General features: G+C 34.7%; 1 protein-coding gene across 2 annotated transcripts in view; it reads left to right on the top strand.

The window, feature by feature from the left end:
• The first annotated feature begins 7,771 nt into the window (after nt 1-7,771).
• The window catches only part of LOC145228644 (eukaryotic translation initiation factor 3 subunit B-like), a 112,893-nt gene continuing 103,237 nt past the window's right edge, over nt 7,772-17,427 (top strand). Inside the window, exons 1-14 of one of the 2 annotated variants that reach the window (XM_080093840.1) lie at nt 7,772-8,568; nt 8,794-8,901; nt 10,007-10,137; nt 10,962-11,071; nt 11,298-11,477; nt 12,213-12,354; nt 12,729-12,932; nt 13,250-13,378; nt 13,681-13,838; nt 14,869-15,018; nt 15,302-15,368; nt 15,614-15,830; nt 16,214-16,286; nt 16,778-16,872. The gene's annotated coding sequence lies outside the window, so the exon portion shown is untranslated. Of the gene's footprint in view, nt 8,569-8,793; nt 8,902-10,006; nt 10,138-10,219; nt 10,332-10,961; nt 11,072-11,297; nt 11,478-12,212; nt 12,355-12,728; nt 12,933-13,249; nt 13,379-13,680; nt 13,839-14,868; nt 15,019-15,301; nt 15,369-15,613; nt 15,831-16,213; nt 16,287-16,777; nt 16,873-17,427 lie in introns of those variants that run through there. The other variant, XM_080093841.1, reaches the window with a different exon arrangement.

Below are 17,427 nucleotides of genomic sequence, written 5' to 3'. Positions count from 1 at the left end.
GCAAATGTCTCTTTCCTTTCCTGACATATGACATCAGCAACACGACCATGCATTCCTTAACAAATTCTACATCTGCAAATGATTTTTTTGCTATTATTTCTGCCACCAAGTAACTCACTTTCACAACCGACTCCTGCTGCAAAGAAACTTCCAAAAAAAAACATTTGCTGTCCACGAAGAACTTTTGTTAATTCTTTCACTTTATCTTTTCTAAACTCATTCTGATATTTATCATAAGCTGATGAACGTCTGCTGACGTAATGTCTCTTTACGTTGTATTCTTTGCATTCTGATACAGGTTGATTACGTACCAGGCAAATTGGCTTATTGTCGACATCTACAAAACAGTCCTCACATGTCTACCTTTCTTAGATTATTCTGTTAGCGGTGCTTGCTTTTCGTTTTCTATTTGACATAATCTATAATCACTGCAAACTTGAGAAAAAAATGTGGACGTAATAATGTGAAAAATGTGATGCGTAACAATTTGCATTTTGATGCAATAAAAGTAGTTTAAACAGTGTGTATTGCTCTACTAAAAAAGAAATAAAGTAACCATAAATGTCGATTTCTCGCAATGTAAGTTAAATTACGTAGGCGATTAAGATTATAATATAAGTCATTTCGAAAATAACGCCGCGGGCCATTTAGAACCTTCCTGATGCGGGCCACGGGTTGGACACCCCTGGTATAAGCAATCATCTTCAGTTTACTTCAATTCAGTGGACGTCTGTGGTCATTATGGACCACTAGCCATCCATGGAGCATCAGTTGAGACCTACTGAGTTAATGCATTACTGCAAAAGCTTTTTCTCTTAATCTTCTGCGCAGTCAGTGACAATCAATAATCATCCAAGCTAGGCATTCTCTGAAGACGCTTTCCGTAAGCCATCTTAAGTCGGCATTTGCGAAAGTCATGGCTTTTTCATGAAAGTCAGGCCTTTACATTTCGACAATAACCCAAGTCATGCCTTCTAAAAAGAATCAACAATCACCCGTGTTACGTCGATTTTTACCAACCTGTGTGGATTTTAATGCGTCAGGCAAACGTAACAATTTTCCTGTGACGCAATAGCCAAAATAACAATTACTGTCTATTGGGTGATGTCAATTATCTGCTTGGCATGTTTTTTTGTCATCAGTTTAAGAATTGCCTCGTGGTGTGTGCATGTATGATACCGACATGTGTAATAAGTAGGGCAAGTTTTTGCAACTTTTTTGCAGCTTCCAGCAGCTTCTTAAATACTCAGAATTTGTGTAGTATGATGTAATAAGCTGTTTCTAGAAATTTTAAAATCTGAAACTGTTTGATTATACAACGGAACATTTCGAGTATCTCATACCCTAATAATTTTAAAAACTTGTGCATCAATGCAACTTATGTTAAAATTAAGTGCAACTTTCTCACGATTTTAGTGCAACAAACACTTGCCCTAGTAATAAGGATCGAAGCTCTTTAAGCAAGAAATTTATTTAAACACTGTTTTTAGCAGGTAGTAAGTTATAAACTGCTGATTTAACTGAATGTATTTGAGCTGCCTGATTTTACTTTGTGCTTGTTAGTTTGGCTTTATCCCATCCCATGATGTGTTGTTATAATTTCGAATCCTAAGAATGTTTGCTTTGACTTTATAAAGACAAAATTAGTTCACAAGCCCCTGTGGCCAAACAGTTGGTATGTTCCATACTTTGTAGGTGGGTGAAGTGCGTTTTGTGGATGCTTGGAGTTTGTGTTTTTCTTCTGCAGTAATCCGGGATTGACCGGACAATAAGGTGGTTCTGTAATTTAGTGCCCGAGTTTTTCATTACTTTATGTGGCGCTTTGCGTCAATAAGCGAATAAAACGTTACAACCCAACCCAGGCCTTCTCTAAAACGCTTTACGCAAGCCATCTTTAACTGACAATCACCGAAGTCCGGCATTTTCCGATCGACAATCACCCAAGTCATGTTCTTTTCATTGGCAATTCACAGGCATTGAACAAACAACCATGGCGATAGTTCAGCCTCCTGCGATACACAGTGAATTCAAACACTGATCGGAGAAGTCAGTCCAAAAAATATTTTGTAAAACCAACCTATACTAAGTTAGTATTACTGACATGGTAGTCCAGCTCCTCTTTTCCTCCCGTTTCTTTTATTATCTTGAGCATTTTGGTTATGCATGACTGACACTGCACTTCGCCTGAAATTTTGTTTCATGTATTGTTTGTGGTAAACAGCTACTTTTTATAAGCCGCTGGCGACAAATCTGTGTCTGTTTTAAAGTTTTTTAGTTATTGGGTTTATTGTTTAATGTATGCAGAGCCAATAAAACGTTTATAGTTTTTAATTGTACAAATTCTTTAAGCAGTGCCGGATTAACTATTAGGCAAAGTAGGCACGTGCCTGCAGGCCAGTCAAAAATCCAGGCCATTTTACTTTGTGACAATGATTTGGCAACACTGATAATTCTAATTTTTTAGTTGGCAACCCTGATTTTCGGGACACTTATAAAATGTGCCTACAGGCCAGCAGACTCTTAATCCGTCACTGTCTTTAAGGTGTATTTTAAAAATTTATAGACAGCCAGTGTCAAATCTTTGTTAGGGAATCCTGTTACTGCAAACAAACTGGAGGGCCATTAGATGGCTATATTAGCCAATATGACACATGTCTTATCATCAGTTGCACTAATGATACCTTAATATAGGTCGAATCATTGTGCGCTGTATACACTGCGGTGGTTCTCAAACTTTTTAATCAGACGGCGCATTAAATAACTAAATTTTCTATCCGCAGCACACTTCGCAGTTAAACATACCAAAAGTTGTTTTAAGAATGATAATTTTCAACTTGATTGTGGTGGGTAAGGATGCTTTTCATTACCAATAAAAAATATGAGCTAAACGTTGCCATGCAGATAGAATTTTGTTATCAAGTCCTAAAACACCAGGGAATTCTTCCTCGTTAAAAAAAAGCGAATATTTCGCGACACACAGGTTTGGAAATCACTGGTCTACAGCCTCAGTTTTAAAAATCTTAATTCCAAGCCTCGGTAAATCACTTGGCATTATAATTCTCACTCACTATGTTTTTTTCACAGTAGCCTACTGTTAGTTGTAACATTATTATTAACAAGAACCTAAAAATTAAATCGTTCCATATTTTGCAATGTGTTAAAAAAGGGGTGGCATTAAATACCGCATGTGGCCGCATGTGGCCGCATGTGGCCGCATGTGTATGCATGTGATTCCTCTTAAAATACACCATGTTATGTGAAATGTTAGAAATCCAGCCCCATTAGGGGTAAAATAGACCAGATTCTAGATTGATTTTAATTTCAAACCTTTACCCAACCCTAATAGCTCTAACCGTCAGCGCTTTCAAAAGTCCGCAAAATTATTTTTTGGCAAAAGCATATTTAAGTCCTTCACAGATTCCTGCCGTGTGATAACATGCGGCCACATGCGGTATTTAGTACCACCGCTAAAAAAGCACACTGTGCAGAAAGTACAGACACTTTAAAAGCATGATTTATTTTTCAGATCCCCTCTTAACACTTTTGGATTGCTTGGTAGATTTAGGAACATTTTCGAAAAGATTTTTTTGGTTAATGTAAACAAAAAAATCTAAACTATTGCCTTCTTTCTTATCCACATCAACTTCTAGCATATCACATGTCCTATTTTGGAAACTTTGATAACAAAGATCATAAAACTTTTGCAATACACTAAAAATCCAGCTTGTTGGCTGGCCAAAACTTTCTGTCCGGCATTTAATGTACACACTTTGTAAAAGTTGAAGGTACTCAGATAAATGAAGTAAGGCCTCCAGACTTTTGCTCCATTGAAGAAATCAGTTAGCCCTGTTGTTGCATAGTGGACAACTTGCTAACAATTTTGCTTTCTTTTGTCAACTTATTTTTTATCTTGAACAAAACATCACCTTCAAAATGCTCTATTGTGTTCAACTTCATGTTACTTACCATTGTATTTTGATTTTTTTTCTGCACCATTTTTTTTAGTTTAAGTTGTCTAGCAATTGTTCAGCGCCTTGACTTCTCCTTCAAATAAACTTTTTTCTCCACAACACACTTTTGCATATTCTCTCATTAGGAAGGTCTGTTCTTTAAACTTTCTGTAATGATCATAATCCGGTCTTTTTGAAATCTAACTTTTCTTGACAGTTTAAAATGAGTAACTTTGAAACAAATATGATCTTCGTTTAAGCTTGACCTTTTGTCTGTCTAGAGTTCCTGTACGGTGTAAAAGTCGTTATACATTAGTTTATCAAAGATGCAGTCAGTATAGGAAAGTTTCGTTTGCACCAGACTTTGATTTGATCAGCAGTAAATTATATTTTAGGTAAAATCACAATGATGTGGTTTAAAGCGGCTTCAACGCGTTTAAAGACGGACTAAAAAGATTAAACCTACATTAAATACTCTCCAACAGCACAATAACAACCAAACTTAGTAATATAACACAAGGTTGGTGCATAAAACCGACCATACAAACTCAGATTTGCCATTTTCCTTCTCTTAAAGCATCCAATTCAATGCAAGCATCCGACAATACAATAGCTGGACTACCATGTGAGTATACTATGGTGAAACACTGTCGTGGAATCAGGCTAGTTAGCCCACTCAGACTTTTAGTCAAACCCGTCAAAGTAACTGCTTGGCAACCTAGACGTGACGTAACGACAAACGAAAAACCGTAAGAAATTCAGAAATTTCGTTTTTGATTGGCTGAAAAAGCCCTGTTGTTTAAATCCGGAAACATCACTTTCCTTACTGCTTTGTCTATGTAAAGTTCGTTCCTGCTTATTTGTGTGATTATACTAAAATAATACTTGAACCTAAACTTTAAAATTATGAAGCACCATTAATTAGCTTCAACGATAATATAGCAACCGATTAAGTTAAAGAGTGTCAAATCTTGACGACGACAGTTTGTTAGTGTTATACTGCAAGATAATACTGGCCAGACACATTTGCATTTGCTTCATAACTAAACCTCATGGTTCTGTTACAACAAACTGACAGCTGTCACACGAACAAACTTAACCATGAAACACTAAGGTACAAATCAAGCGCTCAAAACGCTGCTAAATCATTACTAACAACGTCCAACAAATGCACAACAAATGAGACGGTTTGCAAAACATGGACACAAGGCCGCCGTATTTGCAACATATTTACTTGAATACGTATTTCAAAACCACTGTTATGTACAGGTTATGTCACTGTGTAAGATTTGACTATTATTAGCTTGAGTATCTCACGTTATTTGCTTTTAGATCTAGCCTATACTATGACAAGATTAAATGTTAATTTACAAATTGTAAAATAAACGTGCAAACAAATATATCGCTTAACAAACTAATAACCAGAAACAAAGTTGACACAAAATCTTATAAAACCTGAAATAGTTAACTAAATCAGCTAAATTATTCTGTCTTGAATTTCTAAAACAATCCCAGGTAAGTGCCAAGTCGCATTATTATTTGCCGCCGAATATAAAAACGCCCTTGCCCGTCAGTACACTGCAAACTTGTGTTAAAAGACACGCTTCAATTCGCTTCAAAAGTGATGATGTACCACTGAAATACGACACCAGGGCTTTGAAGGTCGAACATTTCCAACGCAGTATTTCTTTTCATTTACTTGAGCAAACTTTATAGAAAGCTTTCAGCTCTACTACTGCGCCATGCTTTCAACAACTTTAGCCTGGTAACACTCAAGGTGCAAATCAAGCGCACAAAACACTGGTAAATCATTAACTGTTTCGTTGGGGTTATAAACTTGCCATGAAATCATGTTTGCAACAACAGACAGGATGTGCTTGCAAAAAAGAAGCCTATGCTATTATCTATCAGGTACGCACTGCTTCGTTCATGTAATAAAGTTAATACACAATCATGTTTGTACACAACTAAACTGCCAGGATGTATTGCAAAAACGAGGGGTCTTCTATTAACACACGGAAATGCCAGTTTCACAAGACAAACGTCACTGCGTTTTGTTTTGCACGAGTAATATATTTACGCACTAACTTAGATTCTCGTACTTTGTTAACTCACCAAGGGGACTAAATGTAGAGTTTCTTTGGCATTCTTTCACCTTACGTAAGTTACTTACTCAATTCAAAACCATTCCGCGTCATAATTTTACCGACGCCTAGGCCTTGTACGTTGCACGTTTTTTGTTGGTTTTTGTTTACTAATACACTGGTTCGGGTAGCGCTGTTTTATGTGTGCCTTTTATGTAAGGTTAAAATGCGATGACTTATTGTAATATTCTTGAATATTATGACACATTGACTGGTTGGTCCTGGCTATAAAAGTTCAAGGTCAATGAGCAATACAGCAGTGCCGTATTCTTTTGCTAGCACAGCAGTTAGGAATGGTCAAGTTACATTCTGCGCTGTAGTGTGGACGTTAATCGTATGTTGTTATGATTTATATGTATTTTTGGTCCAAAATCGGGAGAAAAAACATTTCTGTCACGGGTGACAATTGCCATTTGCCACAACAATATATTTATTTCATCTTGGGAAATTTAATTGAGAACTTCTGTTGTGCTGTTTGTACAGTATCCAGATAATTGCACAATCCGATTAATCGCATAAAATAACCCAAAGTTTTTATTAGTAAATATTTGTGCAATTAACCAGATTTGTCTGTAGCGTTGTTTCTCGACCAAGTGTTTTAGTTGTGCGACGTTTTGCAACGAATATTGCATAAAAACCGTCTTAAACTTCGGTTTAAAACGGATTGTTCAATGGAAAGGCCACACAACTTTGGTAATGGATCAGTGTTTTTTGGTCTCTATTAGCACGGTAGCAAACTGATTTAAGTTTCTTAATCTTAAATAAATTAATCAAAACATTGACTTTTCACCTCATAATATATTACTACAAAACAGAGTTTAAGCGTGCGCTTATAAATTGTTACGAAATATTTATTATCCTTAAGATTAAAAGACGGGAAAATTAATTTGTGTGTTAATTTACTGACGACAATTTACTGCTGTTATAAGCTTTTAGCTTTGTGCGGAATCAATACCTTTTTTATTTGAGCGCACATTGAGATAAGTAGTTAAACCATTACATAAACATTTCTAACCTACCGAGAAGTCAAATATTACCAAAAATTTCTTGTTGCAAATCCTATTTGCCTGCTTGGGTTTTGACCAAAATAATTTGATTTCCATGTTTTAGGCATTTCAGATTGCCAGAGTCAAAATGAACACAAACTACACAAAACAAAACACATGGACCGCAAATTTGACCCGGTTCACTGTAGTCACTGTCAAACCCGAATCACTGTAGCCTATTACCCAAGGTTAAAAACACACATAGCTATTCGACTGTTGCGCATCAACCCCCCTAAAATAATAATGAATTTACTGAATTGGTTTAGTTCTTGTCGCAAATTTCGTCAAACGTTTACATGCGATGTGGGCAAATTCAATAGTACATAAAACAAATCACTTGATAACTCACGTTTGTTTCGGTGCTCGAAAGTTGCCCTGAATTTTTGATTTCTTTGCTTTTTTAAATCGGTTTGTTTTGTTCATAGAAATCTTAAAAGGTAAACAATAAAACTCGAGTTTGCAAACGAGCGTTTCGGTCTCTGGCATAAAACTAATTTGTAAAATGTTAATGTGCTTTATTTAACTGCTGTTTTAAATAGTTTATGAAGGAAAGCATATTAGTTAATAATGCAGTTTGAAACACGCGGTTTGTGCGAAGTAACAAGTTTTCGGTAAGTGTTTTCAAATTTTCTTTTGACAGAAACCCACCAGTGATTCTGTAATGTTAACACAATATTCTACGCTTTTTAGCATTGAAGCTCACAGATAAAATGTATTTAATAAGTAATACGTATTTTATTAATACGCATGTTTTAATTAATATTCTTCGACATGGTTGTGATTTGTTTTATTATTATCCTCTTGTAAACACAAAGTGTGTAATACTCTTGAATATTATGACATATTGACTGGTTTTCTGTGCCTGTAAAAATTCAAAGCCAATAAGCAATAGAACTTTACCACATTTTCCTGCTGGATACTGAATTTATCTTGAATAAGTCAGGTCAATATTAAGTTTATTACTTACAGCAAAACTTTTTTCTTGCAAAAAAATGCAAAAACAGTTTAAATGTATAACTAACAGTTGTAACGCAACTACCATGAAGGTTGTGGCAAAATGGTAGCTTTATAAAGTACATGATTGCAAAATCATACCTAACGTTGAAAAACACCTTATATATACGAAATATTCGATTTGAACTTGCCATACAATTTGCCATACATTTTGTGTAAAGTGCCGATAAAAGTACTTGTTGTTTCAGTTACTGATATGACTGATTAGTTTCTGTAACAAAGACTGTGCATATGCAACAATAGAAATGTATACAAGCAAAGGGCCAAGTCCCAAAGCATCATGTTTTTGGTGTTTGAGATTTTGCATTTGTTGTTTACTTATTTCCAGTGCACATATTCTGTAAACCATTGTAACTGTTACAAGCAATATTATACCAGTAACAAAAGATTCCAGCAATCAAACAGACACAAAAGGTATTTCAAAACAAACTACATTGTTTTTGTTTTTTTTGTGTGGATGCTTAGTATCCCTGTTTTTAATGTCAAATTTAACAAAATCTACCAAAAACACCTCATAACAATGAGCGAAATCACTTTAAAGTTTTTACACCAAATCATTAAACAGTGTATTTATTTATATGGGATGTTGGTGTTTTTAAAACTTTTTTCAAATGTTTTTAAAAGTGTTTGTTTTTACAGTTCACAGTACTAATCCTCATTATTAGAATACTGTGACACACAATTAAATAAAAACTGCTTCAAGAAAAAATGATTAACAATTAAGAAATTGAACCAGAACTGAAACAGGTAACTTTTATTATATTTTGTAATAGCCGCCATAAAATTGTTTAGAATAACATACCATAGTCTATGTAGGATAATAGATAAAGTGTGTGTCAAAAATAACTAATTATAAGGTGTTATATCTTGCACTATTAAAAGTGTTTTGGAGTACAATAAAGGATGTGTGGATAATGGGTAGAAATAAAGTTGAACAAAACAAGATTTAAACTGATTGAAAAAATGCAAACCGTTTCAAGCAGGGTAACTTGCTCGAACTGTTGCAAAACTTAAACAGGAAAATATATATATTTTTAACCTAAACTGAACCTAAACCCTTGTAAACAATACATTAGCAAACCGGAACCTAAACCATTGACAAGTGGTTCCACTCCCTCATCTCTAGTTTGCATAGTAACTTATTATCGACTAGGTTAAAAACATGGAAATAATACATTGTTTTGTTTTTGTGTATTTGAGCTTCAAATTTGAATGTCATGATAAACTACTAAGGTACATGACCTGGAAGATTCGTATTTGTTGGTTGGTGCATTGTGCCTTATGCAGTATGAAAGTATTTTATTACTAACTAATAACTATGTTAAATTTACCCTTTGACTCCCAATATTCTTTTTTGTTGTTTACATAGCCTTAGGTTTGTAAAAAAACATTATAGAAATCAAATTATAAACTATGTTAGATAAAGCATTCAAATGTGGCAAATCATAGGCAAGAAAAATATCTGGATTAATTCCACATTTTCTGTACTATAGCAAACTAATCATGCTTTGCACTTAAAATAAACACGAGATTTAGTGTATTTATTCTTTTGAGTTTTAAATATATGTGATAGGAACATGATTTTTACAGCATGTATTATATGTATAATATGCTTTTTCCCAAATTTATTAAATCATTAAGTCATTCATCCTTCTGAATATACTGTAATGCTTTTTCCCCAATTTGTCTTTTTTAATCTATTTGCATTGCATTAGTTTTATACAACTATATGTGATCTAGGATTGCCTGCAAAAAGATGTGGACTTTAAATCAAGTGTGTCACCAGAAACTATTTCTGTGTAGGAAAACATGTGTTTCTGCCTTTCCTGCACTAAAAAAAATTCTGTTGAAGGATTCCCGTCATGAAGTTTGTCAACACTTCGAAGATTGGAGCTGAGATAAAACATGAACTTTCCGACCTACAACCCAGTGAAGTTTGAGGGCTTAAAGTAGAGTTTCCCCAGAATTGAAACCCCCCTCATGGTTAGTAAGGCTGGTGGTATGAAAAAACAAGTTTTATGGCCGGCAGTTAATATTTTTACCCAACATTGAAAAATTTAAAATTAAGTTACCTGGTTGAAAATTAAGTTTTTGCATGCGATTGGGCGCTGGCTTCTCTCTGGTGTCAAGTTTGGGGACTTAAAATGGGGTTTCCCCATGATTGCGCTTTCCCCATGGTAGGTGAAGCTGTGGTTTGAAAATACAGAACATTAGTCTAGGCTGGTGCTCTTCCACTTTCTTCCTTTGTACACCTTTTGCAATTTTCCAGCAACTTGTTTACCTCATACATAGCAAATGTTTTTGTACACAGGAAGTATAAAAAATAAACTTGCATGGTCAAGTGATTATATTATTGTTACTGCGGGCCAGGAGTGCACAACCTGTAGTCATAAACGTTGAATAGTTTTTATTGGCCTGGGATAAGTAATAACAGCTCAGATGTCATATGCAGTCTTCAGACTGTATGTAAGCCCATTATGGATGCAAAGCAATGTGACAACAGGCATTATTAGCATCACAATATAGATGGTGTCATTACAACCAGTTTTCACTGATCGCTAGACTCTCCAGCTTAATCTACCGAACCAGTTAGAAATCAAACTGGCCTATCAGGCCATTAGAATAGATTTACAAAGTTTTTGCATGTGATCTACATTAAAGTAAATAGTTTTTTATACATCTCTGTATAACTCACCACTATTATTAGATACTGTTGTTAGCTACTTTACTGCATAGGTATGGAATGCATGTTTGAATGCCACTGAATCAAGTTTGTCCTCAAAAGCAATGTACTTTCATTAAAACAGATGACAGGAGAGAACAATGGAATAATGGAATTCAGTTCTAGTTTGGTGAAACAAGGTGTTTACAGAATTGTTTCAGAGAAGCATCTCACAGTTTGTTGTCATTGAGAAGTGTAAGTTTTTCACTTGAAAGTTATTGAATTAACAGTTTCGCGACATATAATATAACTAATAATTTATCATGTGAACATAGAGGTTATCTTTTCTCTGGTTTACTTCTTTGCAGATAAATAACACTCTTTTAGTTTCAGTAAATGTTTAATATTGCTTTGTGAAAAAAACTTTTTGCTACTTATGTTCACCACTAGTTAAGAATTCAAAAACAATATTTTATCGGAGGTGCTCCATCCCTCCAGTGGAGATTTCCAAAACTGCTTTAAAACAACTTCCGCATCCTATGGAAGGATCATGGAGTGGTTACATGGAACCAGTTGCCAGTAAAAGACCAATTTTGCCACCAGATGTACCAACCATCCACTACCATCATTACATAGGTGTTGGCAACTGACCAGTTTGAAGGTAGGTTTAAAGCTTTATGAGTTATCAGAAAAGTGCGTGGAAGGCTTACTGCTTTCTCTGTTGCTGCCAAACCAAAATTGAGTAGTCTGCATGTCCTTTTGTGTTTTAATCACAACTGAAGCAAGGGTGGGCAACCCGCTCGCTACAGCAGTCTGACTGATTCTTGTATCTCACTCATACCCAAGAGTTGTTAAGTTTAACGCTGATAGTTATTGCTAGGAATAGGCATTGTTATGAATGGAGACACAATTTTGTGTGTGTGCATTGGGACTGTGTAATATGGTTGTGTTGAAGTTGGGCATGATTGTATCCTAAGCAAAGATGTCTAAGGTTAAAATTTAGCAAGTACTGTAGATTACTTGAAATTTTACATATTTACATCGAACAAATATGAGTTTAAATTCCCTAAATTTAAGTTTGCCTACATTCTTGTGTTATTGCATTAGCATTATTGCGACCGCCTTCACAATATCCCTGTTTCTGTGGCCTACATATGCAAAAATTTGCTTACCTTTAGTGTATAGGAACTCTGCAAAACTAGTAACTGTATTTTGATGTAAACTTTACATATTTAAATTTAAACTTTAAATGTTTATGTGGTCTTAAAAAATGTATATTTTTTGTCTGAGCTTATTTAATCAAATTCTTTAATATGTATAGTTGTTTGTGGTTTAAGCAAAATTTTGCAACTTACTTTAATCTGAGGTTCCTGTTAATTTTGTGTTTTGTCTGCAGATGTTGATCCGATCATCAACACAATCACGCTTCCCCAAACTCCAAACACTCCCTCCCGTTAATCCCACTGCACCTCGAAGTGAGCAACTTCAACTCTCCTCAACCACAAGTGCTCCATCTAGTGGTACAGTACCAACCCAGTGTAAGTTATAAAAACTGAAACTTTGAGATAAAAACTTATTGATTTTCCAACTTTTAAGTTTTCACTAGATGCTATTCCGACAAGACATTACAGGATTAATTAATAGATTTATTGAACGTTTGTGATTTAAACTTTTTCTAGGGCCAAATGAAATTAAATATGATATGTTTGTTTGTGGTATAAGCAAAATACATTTAGATCCAGTGGTACAGTGCCAACCCAGTGTAAGTTACAAAACAGAAATTTTGATAAAACAACGCCGTTTTGCATTATTTTTTGTGTGTGTGCTGTACTATGTGCTTAAAGTGTTATAAAAACCTGATGAAGGTATTTAAATGTTGCAGAATATGATGTGAAATTTTTATATCCCGCAGCACCTGCCCTCCAGTGGATGTCTGATTGGGGTTCTGGAGGTCAAGGTCAGGTGACCTTGGAAGGAACGAGGCTGAACTTCAACGGGGAATGGTTGTTGGTGATGAGGATTCCTGCTGCTTGTCTGCTCGACTTGATCAGCTTCTGAAATTTTCACTATTAAAAGTTTGTCGGACCCTTACAGTGCTGTGGTTGTGTTTGAAAAGGTAAATAACTTATCAAGGCATGTTTCCAACTGGGGGAATTTGATGTGTTTTGGATAAATTCTTTTGACTGATTAGCAGAAATTATTACCCACTCTAGTATTACTTATTTTTGTGCAAAAAAATGTTTAATGTGCCAAAGTTGAAGGCTGGTACTAAATACAGAATAATATAGCACATACGGTATACTGTATGTAAAATGTCAGAATATGGGTTAATGAACGCAACTGGATTTGTTATTATGGGTCCCCTTCCATGAAGTTTTTCATGTTTGTGGCTTATATAAGTCTAACAACTGCTGAATGTTGCATTGTTTGTAGGGCAACTTGCATTACTATTTGGAAGAGGAGGACAGCAATGACCAGTTTGGTGTAATTTATGAAGGTGGTTAGAAGTCTGCTGTATACCTCAATACTGCTGCAGAACCAGTTGCTATTAAAGAAAGGAAGGTATGACAAATTGTTTCTGGTTTGCACGCCCCATAATGAATAAAAATAATGAAAAAAGTTAGTTACGTTGCATTGTTTTTATCTAATATTAATTACAACATTTTTTAAAGGGAAATTATATTTAGCAAAGATAATTCATTGCATGCCAACTAAAAAAGCTCAATATTGTTGAAATGCAATAAAGATACATTGCTAATAGACATCACAAAAAAGATGGTCAAATCTTTAAGTATTGTGCAAAATGGCAATTCCAAGTTGAGCAAGGGTATATCAAAATCATATATGTATTTTAAACTTTTTAGAGTTGGACTGAAACATACACAAGGTGGTCACCTAAAGGATCATACTTGGTCACATTTCATGCTAAAGGAGTTGCTTTATGGGGAGGGGAACACTTCAAGCAGATTCAGAGATTTGCCCACCCTGGTGTCTAACTTATTAACTTTTCACCATCTGAAAGGTGAGAAGTGGTCATTAGTATAGATCAGGGTGCAGTAAATTATTTTGCACCACATATAGATTTGTGCCTGGCCCTGTTTTCTGGTTATGAGGTTTTTTTCAACAAAAAAAAAAATGATTAATGTCTGGTGTATACAACTTTTTTACAATCTACCAACCCATATTTAATGGACATCTGGCACAACTATTGGTGTGAATGCATGTTATGTTTAGACCTTGCAAAGTTATAAATGAGCTTTTAATCTTACCTAATGTGTGCAAAGATTACATAAAAAAATAATACATGTGTCATATATATATAATATGTTGTAGTGCACTTCTTGAGTTTTTATGTACAGTTATAGCTTCGAAGTTTGAAACATACCCGAGCAGCATTCATATATTTGAACTAACAGTATTAGTGATGGGAAGAGTATCCGGTGCTCAGTACTCAGTATCGATGGTATTGAATGATTTCAGTGGTATCGATACTCTTACTCGGTATCGAAATATTTTGCCTCAGTTTTTGATACCAGCGTGCGAGTACCGAAGGCTGATGTACACCATAAGAATGCTTGCAACTTTATGCCAATATTTGCTTCGGACAGCACAAAATTGGAAAAAAGTTCCGCCAGTTTATGTATATCTTTTTCGCTATCACATGGAGATTACATTTTTGGCATGTGTGTGCACACCTGTACCCCGACCATGACAGATAAATTAGCCAGTGATATACAACTAAGTACAACACTACACTTAAGTACTCGGTATAGAACGTATATACATGTGGTACTCGTACTTGGTATCGGTACTCGCTTTAAAACCTGGTATTGTCCCATCACTAAACAGTATTATATTTAGGATATCCTTGATTTTGTACACTTTTCTAACTTTTTAACAAGTCTGCATTGCTGCAATTACCTGTAAAATAAAGATACCATTCATTGTTTTTCATGCAAGTGCTTTAATTGTTTATTAAAATTAGTTGGATATTAGGATTGTGAGTCTAACTAAAACAAAACAGAGAAAAAATATCCTTGTTGTTTTTGCAGATACTTGGTAACTTTCAGGCCAATGCAGGAACAAGGAACTAGTGAAGATGTCCAGTCCATTATAATATGGGAAGTTTTTACTGGCACAAAGAAGAGAGGTTTCCATGCCGACATGTCTCGAGCTGATGACAGGCAGTGGCCCATATTTAAGTATGTAATGAAATCTTTTACATACCTTAATGTTGTGTTTTACATGTTTTTCATTAGCTAATAAAAATTGTTATAACATCAAAAAATTAATAAAAAAAGAACGAAGAAATACCCCAACTGTTCTATATTTGTTACAGACTATTTGACAAAAAAAAACTATTTGTGGTAAATTCATTTACTGTGTGTGTGGTTAATTATATTTAGACTTTTTGAAGAAAAAGCTGCCTATCATTGTTCAAACAAATTTGTTTAAATAACCTGTTTGAAATTTGCTCTTTGACAGATGGAGTCACGATGGTACTTACTTTGTAAGAAATTTCAAAGGTGTGCTGAGTGTCTGTGAAACTCTTGTAAGTAGCTAAAGCAAAAAACTAATAACTGTCATTAAAAAACCACAATAAAACAAATTAGTTACCCTCATTCTGCACACAACAATTTTAAACAAATCCATTGTAATAATTTACATGCAAAATTTCATATATTTTATACCTTTATGGAAACTTTATACTATTGGTGGTTGATGGAGTGAGGTGTGTATTAAAACTTTTGGTAACCTCGAACAAACATAGCAAATCAGTATTAAACTTTTCTTGAGTTTTAGTGAGTTTATGTGGTCGACCTTGGCCGACATGTTAGCTTTCTGGGTATCCGAGCAAAACAAGATACCAGCTCGTGTCACAATTCTTGCAATTCCATCCAAGAAATAAGTTTGAGTGAAGAACTTGTTCAATGTGTTTGACATCCGACTGAACTGTCACAAACAGGGCAAGTTTCTTTGTGTCAAAGTCGAACGATACAACAGAGCAAAGAAGGTATTTGGATTCATGTTTTGGTCAATTTAACGCTTTATGGATAATTTTGCAACCGAATGACCCCAATTCCATGCATCCAAGTATTGACAATTTAACTCTCAACCATACTTTACATTGTCTTTATACTTTTTGATAGCTTCCATGTTGAAGCTGGTTTAGCTGACTGGTCATAGCTAAACCAAAAAAACATGCTCCTTTAAAACTTTTGCTAATAGGAAGCAGATATAAGGGGTTGAATTTAAATTACAACCAGCTAGATTTTTTGTGGTTTGCACTGTTTATTTTTGCGATATGTTTGAACTTTGGTTTCATACTGTTTCCATTAATTTGCACATCAGTAACAGATTAAGAGTCATCAACACAAAATTGTTTTATTTCTTCAGGCTACAATTTTCAAATTTTGAAATATTCCACATTCAAAAAGTTCCTGTCGACATAGTTGAGCTAAAGGAGCAGGTAAAAAACAGTTTTCTTGTCCTTTTTGTGTCTTGTTTCAATTACAAACACTCACCCTAATCCGAATAGCTTTAACTGTCACCGCAGTTCTCCATTAAAACTAATTACCATGTGATATCATGCACTATTTAGTTCCCTGAAGGGGACACATATTGATTTTACTCAAAATGTTTTTTGTTTGTTTCTTTTTTTTTCTTCTACCCAAAGTTTGTCCGACTCGTTTTTCCATCAAATCCTTGATGGATTTGGCTGAAATTTACACAGATGGTAGATGTAGTTATGTAGATGTGCATCCCACTTTGTTTTTGTTGATAACCCCGATTCGATTTTTGTGGTTTTAAATCTGAAATCGTGTTTATAAAAATACGACAAACAACATATTAAAAAATAATTTTCCGGTGCCGGGGCTCTTTAAGCATTGAGTTCTGTGCTTTAAGTAATCGGTTTTGGCGGGAGTTTTTAGTTTAGTTCAAATGTTTTGTTTCTGTCAGAAAATGAATGCAAACTTTGTACTTATCCCGAGGCCAATGTGAGCTTGGCCACCGCGCGACGAGGGGTTACTGCAGGTCAATTTTGCCAAACACCAGTAAGAATGTTTTCTATATGTTTATTACAATGTGCCTTTCAAGTTATAAGGTGATATAAACTTGTAAAACATTACTTAAATTACCGTGTTGTTGTAAGTCGCTGCTTATAAAATCTTTCACCCTGACCTTTGTGCAGCTTACAATCAAGGGCTGCTTACATTATGTTATCATACCGACATTAATTCTACACTTATGCTTTTCAACTTTCTTGTCAATTGTCAACATACTCTCTGCTGGGTACAATTGTTTGCTTTCATAACAATTGTTAAGAAATAGTTGTACTATGCAGCAAGATAAAGCAGTGTTATTAAACTTTTAAGTATCGAATTTTATTTTGCTCATGTGCACTTGAACATGACAAGCATATTAATTTATGAAGTGTAACATCTTAAAATCCAGCTTCCAATTAAGTGTGGTTTACATTATTTTGTTAACAACTTAACAAGTGATAGTCGAGTAAATGCAGAGTGTATGATTTTGGAAAAAACATTGTTAACAAAAAGAACGGATTGTAAGCTACCCTTACAGTTTATCAAAAGTTCATTTAGATACTC

This window comes from Phallusia mammillata, chromosome 5, assembly GCF_965637545.1.
Source record: "Phallusia mammillata chromosome 5, kaPhaMamm4.hap1.1, whole genome shotgun sequence".
Classification (NCBI taxonomy): Eukaryota; Metazoa; Chordata; class Ascidiacea; order Phlebobranchia; family Ascidiidae; genus Phallusia; species Phallusia mammillata.
Note: the sequence above shows the minus strand (reverse complement) of the source record. Positions and strands in the feature narration are given on the sequence as shown.